Genomic DNA, 10,775 nt, shown 5'->3' on the forward strand with positions numbered 1-10,775 from the left:
AGAAGTTACTGCACATAAAACTAGTCTATACTGCATTATGTTAATGGTATAATGCACATTAACAAACTCAGCACAAAGAGAGCACAGTAAGGAACCAAGAATGAAGGACGGAATAATCAGCGGTGACTGAAAAAACTGTGGTTGAAAATACACAAACCAAAGGTGATTACTTTTAAATCCCACATAAAAAACATGAAGAAACCACTTTATTCATTAAAATCTTATAAAATGTTTGGCGTTTTGGTATTTTTTGTTATTCCATCTACACAAGACCTCAAATATTAACAAAACCTCAAATATTAATGAAACCAAAATTAACAGGAACTTATTAGACTAAAGGTCCATCTACACAAGTAATAAACATTTCAAGAAAGAATAACGGTATACATCCTTCCCATAAAACTCAGAAATATGAAGATTTAACAAACCTAACACTGCAGTTCAATCACCATGTTCAGCAGTGACTGATAAGCGCATCTTCCATTAATCACTTTAAGTGCATTTTGCTCTCCACAGCATCTAAGGAGGATTCCACAACTTAATCCAGCATCAAGTGCTACTATTTGATTTTCGTTAACAAATTACTGGGTTTTGTTTTACTGGGTTATTTTTCATATCTGAAATGCCAAAAAAATGCTTTCTATTTATTTTACTATTTCAGGTGTGGTTTTCCAGCCCAAGCTGAAGACTTCAATATAGTCTCATCTCATATGGAAAGTGTTCCAAAAGTGATGATTCCTTTCATTTTTATTTGCATTTTATTTTACTTGACAGGGTGACCTGAATTAATACAGTGTTCCAGATGTTTTGTGGTTTGCCCTTGTTTTTCTCCTCCCAGTAACAGGTCAAACTTGCATTGTGACTGCTGTTAAACTGACGTTTTTGACAGAACTATGTATTATGACTCCAATATCTCTGCCTGATAGCAGGTAATAATCTAGAATCTATCACTGTTTAGTTCACGTTACACTCCCTGCTTCCCTCTGCTCCATGTGCATTGTTCAAATTCACAAAATCTTCCACAGGTTGGAAGAGACCTTCAAGATTATGTAGTCCAATCATCAACCCAGCACCACCATAACCACCACCAAACCATGTCCCCAAGTGCTGCATCCAGATGCCTCAAACACTTCCAGAGATAGGGACTCCACCGCATCCCTGGGCAACTTATTCCAATGCCTGATCACTCCTGCAGGAAATATTTTTTTCCTAATATCTCTTCTGAACCTCCCCTGGTGCAACTCTTGGTCTGTTCAGCCTGGAGAGGAGGAAATTGAGGTCAGACCTCATTGCGGTCTTCAACATCCTCCCAGGGGGCAGCGGAGGGGCAGGGACTGACCTCTTCACTCTTGTGACCAGTGACAGGACTCATGGAAATGGCTGGAGCTGTGTCAGGGAGGTTTAGGTTGGATACTAGGAAAGGTTCTTCCCCCGGAGAGTGGTGTGGCACTGACCAGGCTCCCCAGGGCAGTGGGCACAGCCTCAGGACTGTCGGAGCTCAAGGAGCATCTGGACAACACTCTGAGGGACAGGGTGGGATTGCTGGGGTGTCTGTGTAGGGCCAGGACTTGGACTGGATGATTCTGATGGGAAAATATAGTGCTAATATCACAGTTAAATGCCAAACAATAAAGGACTCTCACTAAGTTTGTTGTCATTTGGGGAATATATTCTTTCCTTAAGTGCTTTTTTTCTTTTCTAAAATTTACTTCTCTAAACAGTCTTATATGCATTAAGCAGCAAGGAAACTATGCAAAACCTTTAATATAGTTTTCATTTGACAAGCTGTTGGCAAGTTAAAACAAACAAACAAAAGAGACCTGAGGAACAAATGCCAAATAGGTCTGTAGTATGCCATCAAAATGGCATCCCTGTTTTGAGTTCACATGCCCACTCACTATGCTTAAATCCTGTCCTCCAAATCCTTCTCCAATAAATTTAAGGTATGACTAAATCCAAGTGCTCTCTCTACTAAGCAGCCAGAAAGACATTAATTGTTGGAATATGTTGCTGTGACTTCTTTCAGTAATCCACAGTCTTTCATCTGTCTACCCATTTCTTACACTTTCTTTGGGACAGTAGCTTTCTAACATGGTCTATGTTGACAAAATGGTGAAAAAAATTCAATCACTGTCTGCTGTTGTCTGAGTGCCAATGCTCACTAAGAGGAGGGTGGTTGTGTATCCATTTAAAAATCACAGAATATCGTGAATTGGAAGGGACCCACAAGGATCATCCAGTCCAAGTCCTGCCCTGCACAGACACCCCAACAATCCCACCCTGTCCCTCAGAGTGTTGTCCAAACCCTCCTGGAGCTCTGGCAGCCTTGAGGCCGTGCCCACTGCCCTGGGGAGCCTGGGCAGTGCCTACCACCCTCTGGGGGAAGAACTTTTTACTAATACCCAGCCTAAATTCCCCTGACACAGCTCCAGCCATTCTCTCGGGTCCTGTCACTGCTCACAGAGAGAAGAGATTGGAGCTGCCTCTCCGCTGCCCCTTGGGAGGAAGCCACAAACCCCAATAAGTCACCCCTCAGTCTCCTCCAGCTGAACAAACCAATTGAACTTCAGCCACTCCTCATATGGCCCCTCCAGACCCTTCACCATCTTTAGAATCCTGAGTAAGGTAATTCCACTGAAAGAACCAAAATAGGACTCTCTACTGTTTCTCAGATTAGACTTGGTGAGTAAAAACCCTAGGAATTCTCCTTGCTTCTTTGAAAGCTTCTACAATCATGCTATAAAGGAATTGTTTCTGGCATTACAACTGTAGTAGAGGTTGGAGCCCCAAACAATCTATAGAGCACTCTTCTGCCTCACTTTCCTCCTAAACCACACAGCTGTAGTCTCAGCTATTACCTCTGATCTTGCTCTTGCATCAACATTGATAAGAAGCAGTGAGTTGCTTAAGGTAATTGTAAGGATGAAAAATGATCAGAGATGCAACTGAAAAATACTCGTTTGCATGTCTTACGGTTTATCCTTTTTAATAGCTGTAACTACCTAGGAAAGACCACAGCTATAGGGAGAGATAATATCTTTTATTAAATCAAGTGATATAGCTTGAAAAACTAGACTCTTTCAGGCATGTATGTTTGATATTTTTATCTCACTGAAAAACACAGTAAGAAACCTTCCCTAATGGCTTCCCGTTTTCCTGCATCCATACATATGAAATGAGAATTTATTTACAACTTTCCTCAGCAATACTTTCTATTGACATGGCAGGTTATAAGTTAGTAACTTAAAACATACAGGACCAAAAGATGTGAGGAGAGTGGGCATACTGGGTTCACTTTTATTCCCACAGGAACTAAGGATGCTAGGAAAACTGATTTTTAAAGTTAAAAGTATAGTTCTCCTTAGAAAAGTTCTCATCACTAGGGCAAACAAAAATACAGAAAAGTTATCAAACTAAATGTATAAACTTGTGGAAATACCTCACTTGATTTCTAATTTGGAAAAGCAAAACTGAATGGGAAGGAGGGGGAAGAATCAACTTTACATCACAGCTCATATACATTATTAACTAATATTTCTAAATATGTACTTTTCACATTACAATGATAGGTAAGCCTACAATTTATATGTATATATAAGAGTACAGTAATTTCTAATACATCCATTATTTTCTCCATGTAACACTCAACAAGGTAGTGTTTATTACTAATTTTACTTCACCTTTATTTTGTGTAATACAATCACATTTTATTCTTCTGCATTTTTCTCCAAATGCATTGGGCACACAATGCATGAAAACCACAAATTTCAGTGACTACGGTGTTAAGCAAGGTAAGACTGGGTAAATCTAACAAGGATTTCTTATTCAGAACGACTAATGTTAGGAAAGGACTACAAAGCTTGGCTGATGTCACTTTTTTAGGCTGCTTTACATAACAAGATTTTGTGTTTAAGATGTATGTCACTGCTCACCCTTACACTTGGTTTCTTCGAAGCTCACCATTTAAGGTTTTATTCAACATTTAGTTAAAAATAAATATTTAACATGGAGGTTGCCCTGTGATGCAAGCACAGCTAAAATGAAGGGCCTCCATGGCTGCAGTGACCACATTTCAAATGCAAGCAGATCAATTAAAAAAAAAAAACCTCAAGCACAGTCTCCAGGTGTGAGCAGAATGGTTTATAATAGCTGGCAAACGACTAGCTCTGTAACCAGGTGTCCGTGAATTATGAACAAGCAACCAATTCACGTTAAAGCCAAATCCTAGCACTATTTCTACAGGGAATTCCCAGTAGTTTTTGTTTGCTCCTGTTTGCTCCACACATTAGTTCTGTTAAGGATACAAACAGCAGTAACTTCAGAACAAACAGTACTGAACTAGGGGTGTTCCATGCACTAAGTCCATTAGCACAGCAACGGTTGTCAATCTCTAGAACTTTCCTACAGCAGCTCAGGCAACACAACCGTGATCTCCACAGCAGACACCCCAGTCCCTCTGCCACGCTTCTGCTGCAGCCAATCAGCCAGCCTGCCCTGACCTGCTTGAAGGCTTGCTTCGAACACTTAACAACATCAATCATAAAAACAAAGACAGGACACTGAATTATACAGTATTAACCTCCAGGGTTTGCATACAAAGACCTCAGATTTATTTATGGCCCAGCACGTTAAGAGCTTCAGTACAGTCTTCTTTACACCAAACTGGCTGCCAAGTTGATGAACCTCTCTGCCCTCAGCAGGAGTACAGTGTCTTTGATTAATGAGTGCATGCTTGTGGAAAAGTGCAAGAACAGAAAATGGGGCAAAATCCACACAATTACATCCGTCTGCATCTGATGGACCAGTGCAATAATTTTTGTCAAACTAATTTTCTGTTGTAGAAAGACTGAGGGCTGAGAAGGGGGCTGTGGAGTTATTTTGATGATTATACTTGGAAACTACACACCACTCTTCTAAAATAAGTATCTGGTAAAATGCAATGCATTGTTTATTAAAGAATCTTTCAGTGTTAGAAAAACATTAATACCAATTGATTAATAAATCAGGTCACAATCCAAAAACATTAAAAGTGAAGGAAAAAATACTCTTTAGAGGATTTCAAGGTTTTAGCTTCTCATCCAGTAGTCTCACAACTGAGATTCAAGCTCAAGAATAGGTTGGCAGATTACTTTGTGCCTTTAAATTACTGTGTTAAATGTTGTAAAGAAAATCTACCTTACACTTCCTGCAATTTACAAGAACACACTGATAATTTGTGATTTAAATGATTCAAAAATGAAAATTCTTCATTATTCTTTCCAGCAATTCCAGAACAGAACTATGTTCTGTGTGAGGCTCCAAAAAGATGACAGCATTATTTCACAGTCATTACCTTATTTCTAAACCTATCTTCTTTCCCAAGGCTTTATGCTGCAAACATTACCCAGACAAGTCTTTATACTCAGCAGTCCCACTGATTTCAGTGGAACCATTACTAATGTAAACGGTTCATCAAGTAAACCAATTTTTCAGACGGTGTCTTTACATTTTTAGAAATTTGAATTTTAAGGTTTTGGGTGATTCCTCCCTCAGGGGCTAGAAAAATCTCTGCGATCTCTTTTTTGCAAACTACCGAGGCTTAACCCATTCAGCTCTTTACAATGCCTGACCTACATCAAGTGAAAAGAGGTCTTATGTCCTTTACACACAGAAAACAAGACATTCAGGAGGCCCTGAAGGGTGTGAGTAGCAATGTAACGGGAGAAAATCCACACTGAAGGCAACAGGCATCATCTGGACACGGACAAGCCCAGCACATCTTTTTCTAAGTCCGTACTTTCAGAGACTATGTTCGAGAGATCATCTGTCAGTAGGTAAGGTTTAAAAACGTATACTTTTCTTTGATGTTTGTCTTTTATCCAAAAAACTGAAAGACATTCACATAAAAAGAGAAGAAACTGGTATGAGGAATTCTGTCAAATGCATAAATTAATTCTGTTAAACTAAGCAGGGAAAACCCCTGCATCCTCTTTTCCTGGTTGTTACATTAAAAAAACAAAACAAGCATAAGACTTCCTTACACTCCAGGAGTGTTTGTTTCACCTGGTGGTTTCGTGAAATGCTAATATCACAAAATAAATCACAATTCCTCCTCCCTCCCTCAAAAAAGAAACAAAAATCTAAGTGATACCATAAAATTACTACAATGGTCTTCTGGCATTTTAATTTCCATTTAAATCTTAAAGGAATTGCAGTATCAGACTTAAAAAAGTATAGTTTTTTTTTCTTTTTAAGGACATTATATAATGCAAATTTAGGACAGTAAAGAGCTAAAACACTAAACAAGAACTTAGCTAACTGTGAAATTGTGTGATAACTGGATTATATGTTCTACATACCTTTTTTCACTTAAAACTGTACAATTAAGAAGCAAAATAACAGCGAAATACTGCATCTAGCCTGGCCCTTCTGCAGAGTGAACTTAATGAACACATGGTCCCAATTTCTTCTAATGATTATGTGCACTCAGCTTACCCACCCCACTGGCATTACTCTGCAGAATAACAAACCACGCATTTCCGTTTTCAAGGAAACAACTACCCAGCACACTAGAGATTAAACTGGGGGAAGGCAGCTCTTTTTTCTGCCTCTATCATCATCTTGTGATGTTGGTAAAAGACTAAACCTTTCCACGAATCAGAGTCCTTATCTCTATAACAGTGAATCTTACACAGTCTTGCCTCCATAAAAGTAATAAGAAACACAAATTTCAAAAATTAAAGCGAACCCACTATTTTCCTCACGCTAATCTTCTAGTGACTCCATATTGATTTGTTTGTTGCCTTTTTTTTTGTTTTTAAATAAGCAGGCAAAAAATGGGGAGCAGGGTGGGGGAGGATCTACTTTAAGCTTACTAATACAGTATCCTTGTTTCTGCTTCTCATCTGTAAAGAGTAACCCAGAGGAACTCCAAATGCCTATCACTCATTTAAAACAAAGATGCACTTTCTTCCTACCATTACACAAAAAGAATACAACAAAAATAGGTTTAAAGTAAAAATGTAGTATAACAGAAAAATGTTTAAAGCACAGACGTTAGTTACAAAAAGGATGTTTCATTTCCTTCTGTGATGCAGCAGGGAAGATTATCCGTACCCAAATTCTCAATACTGCATCATGTTCTTCAACATAAACTTACAGTTTCTTTAAAATACATTGACCAACACATACTACATTTTGTCCACGTTCAGGATGTTGTAAACTATCAATCACAAAAATCACTGCTGTCCTTGATACCTGTTTCAGTGTTTCTTCTGGTGGCAATAAACAATCACAAACTAGTTGGTAATGTGGTATGACATAATTTACTGAATGTACTGCCGTAAAACAAAATTAACTAAGATGCTGAACCACACTTGGGAGAAAACTGGTAGACTTTGGGAATCTGCATTGGGCCAAATTATTTAAGCAATGAAAACACTAAGTATCACTCTTATGTAATCTATTAGAATAGTTCGCTGATTAAAAAAAAAAAGCACCCCATCACTATTTAGTTTTATTTAAAGATACCTGTATTAGGGCCTGGGAGACGATCATAGTGAAGCAATTTGAACACACAGCATTCACACAGTGAAGCCCTTAATGGGGGGGGGGGAGAGTAGCAAACTGCATTGTTCATTGTACCTCCCAACAGTCAAGATCTCTTATTCCCAAATATGCCATCATAAGAAAATTATAAAACTAAAAGCAGTCAGGTACTAATGCCTCCTTTCCTTCATTCAGGGATATCAGACAGGGAGCACAAACTTCTTTTTATCTGCAACTATGATATTCCACATTTTGCATAGGAAGAGAAAAGTAGCAACAAAGACGTTAACAATTGCAGTTCAAGCTGGGAGCCACTGTTCTGTTTCAATTCAATGACACCACTAATGGCTTCTTAGCAGTTCCATGAAATCAACCAGCTGTCAAGTCGATGCATCAGAAGGAACAGTTATGCACTCCCACAAGAAAAAGCAACACATCAGGATGTTTTGCAAAACATCTGCTCCTTTACACTGCAGTTCTGTAATAAACATGCAGACAAAGAAAACACAAGAAAGGTCAACAGGACCTAAAAAGAAAGACTTCCATTACTTTCTTATTGGCATTTTCAGTGTTCTTCATTAAGAAAAAAAAAATTCAGTCTTGTAGCACTTTCTTCTTAGCAGTATAAGGATTAAACACATATACTGCAGTGGTCAAGCAATGCTTGTTCCCTCTATTACATAAAAATATTGCTAACTTATCTTTTGAAAATGCAAAGCATTGTATTACATGTTCAAGAAAACCAAGCATTTCTCATCAAAAGGTACAAAGCACATATTTAGTTACCTTTCCTCTAACACTACTCAAAACATTTTACAGTGGTATTGACAACCTACAATAATCTACGTGGACAAATCCCAAAAACAACTACTTTTTGTGGGAACACTGACCTGTAAGGAACCCAGCACAGTGGAATTTAGTTTAAAAATATAATCTGAATGAGAAATACCAGTGTGTCGTAGTTTAGGAATGGTACTCTCCAATTTAGTGCTCTGACTGAAACTGCGCCGCTCACTTGCTCCTTCCCCGCCTCCCCCTCCCCTGCAAGATGGAGAGGAGAATTGGTAAAGATCAGGTCGAAATAAGAGCAATTTACTGAAAACAGCAATGAGATAAGAAAATGAACAGTAACAGCAACAATACTAATGACAGAGGGTACAAGAAAGGAGTGATTCACGTGGAAACAACAATTCGCAATCACTCCACCAAGCTACTCTGACCTGGAAGGAACCCCTTCTCCCAGGAACAGACTCCTTTTCCACCCCCCCTTCCACTCTCCCCCCCAAAAAATGACATGAAGTGGTATAGAATAACCTCTGGGGCCTGGCCATGCCCCCTCCTGGCTATTGTAAAAATTAACCCTGTCCTGGCTGGAACCAGGACACAGTACCACAATTCCAGTTTATTTTCAATATGTGATAGTCACAAAACCTTATTTTGTGCTATCTAGAACAGATCTGGGGTCAGGAATGAAAAGGTAACATTACCTGATTCTCTGAAGAAATATTTTTTATTCTCCAGAGAGTTCTGTTTACGATGAACTCCATCACAACATGATATGAATACTCCATTACTTACAAGGAATTGGTACTATCTATGATGAAACAAATATCCCCTGATTGAAGCAAACATAAAATTTCTTGAACACCGAAAATCCCTTAACAATTCCTACTGCTTCCTCTACATACACTTTACAAAAACTACCTTGGCTACAATTTTCTTAATATTATGTAGTTTATTGATTTTGCAGCAATTTGACAAAAAACGTGTGTAGTTTTCTATGAGATGTCAAAACTATAGCATCGTTTTCTGAAACTACTTATGCTGTTGCTCATCATTTACAATCTGTCCAATCTTCTAGACCTTTGTTCCATTTGTAATTTAGAATCACCCGTTGTACATGCTTTCAACTATTTAAACATTTTCATTTACCCGGTATTCACATAGCTAGTAAATACTGAATCCAACCACGCTTTCTAATGCATTTAAGAAAGAAAAATAAAGTAAGTAATATCTGACATTTGTTCCAACATAACCTTAAGTATGCTTTAAGTACATCATTCAATGCTGACTTGGATATAAAAGCCTTGACGTACAAACAGCTGTTGCTATTACTTTCTATGTTAATTGTAGTCAATGTTTTTCCCAACCCTGAAGACAAAGAAAATGCAAATTAAATACAGTTTCATGTTCTCGATTGTGTGACTTTAAATATGCAGCAAGTCAGATAAGCATAGAAAGAACAGAAAAACAGAACTTCACCTACAACAGCTATTCCTTATCAAGCATCCCATATTTCACTAAGTCATATCATGTGACCAGAAAAACTTTTCTGAGACAAAAAAAATGTGCAATTGAGAAGTAAATTAACACAACAGTACTTTTTATTGTTTTCCTTTTCACAACAGCTGATGCAAAATGTATAGAGGATACAATTTGTTGTTGGCTTTTGGGTGCAGGGTTGTTGTAGGGCTGGGTTTTTTAATGAGTTTAGCACAGTAACTACATTTAGCCACCCACGTTACACGGCACCTGGAACATAACCCAAACTACATGCAATATTTATAGGTACTTTCCAGGCGGAACCTTTTAATAACATAAGTTAATAAGTTTGTTACCTCCACACATGCCCCCCCAAATCTGTCATTTAAAAACGGACTTATGTATTTCCATGTTCCTCATACCAAGGAGATACTGTTTATTTCTCAGGGAAGATCCTGTACCAAGTGTTTCACTTAAACTTCACATTAGATTACTACCTTCCGTAAACAAAAGCAATGAAAATCTCCAGATAGTTCGTTATTTAACATAAGAACTTCAGAACGTTTACTTAAATAGCCGAACAAGCAATACATATTAAACACTGAGGCCGGGACAGGAAAAGAAAAGAAATAGGCAAGGGGGGGGGAGAATAACCCAAAAACACGATTATTTCCCTGTTACGAAACCAGACACAAGATAAAGACGCATATTCACAATGTCCCCTGTAAGTGCAGTCTCAACTCGGAACCTTTCTCTTTAAAGTGAGGTTTACAACGCGTTAGATCAGGAATGCCGGGGGAAAGCACAGAGTCTTGGAAAAAAATCCCCTTAAACTTTACATGACGTCACTGTCTGTCCCTGTAACATTTCCTAAACTTTGAGACTTATTCAAAGGGCTTTCAAGATTTCTACTCGTTCCTTCCTAAAAGAGACGGACAGACTTTGGAATAAAAATTTGCCCAAGATGGCGAAAGGCTCGTTGTTTA

The 10,775-nt window shown here is 38.3% G+C and overlaps 1 long non-coding RNA gene across 1 annotated transcript; it reads right to left on the reverse strand.

Annotated features, from left to right (window-relative positions):
• Nucleotides 1–7,690: 7,690 nt before the first annotated feature.
• On the reverse strand, nt 7,691–8,772 carry LOC113940416. Its single transcript, XR_003525436.1, has 2 exons — nt 8,477–8,772; nt 7,691–8,005 (listed from the first exon to the last, which is right to left on the reverse strand). It is a non-coding gene; the product is annotated as an uncharacterized LOC113940416 (long non-coding RNA).
• Nucleotides 8,773–10,775: the final 2,003 nt, after the last annotated feature.

This window comes from Corapipo altera, unplaced genomic scaffold, assembly GCF_003945725.1.
Source record: "Corapipo altera isolate COAL_440 unplaced genomic scaffold, ASM394572v1 130559, whole genome shotgun sequence".
Classification (NCBI taxonomy): Eukaryota; Metazoa; Chordata; class Aves; order Passeriformes; family Pipridae; genus Corapipo; species Corapipo altera.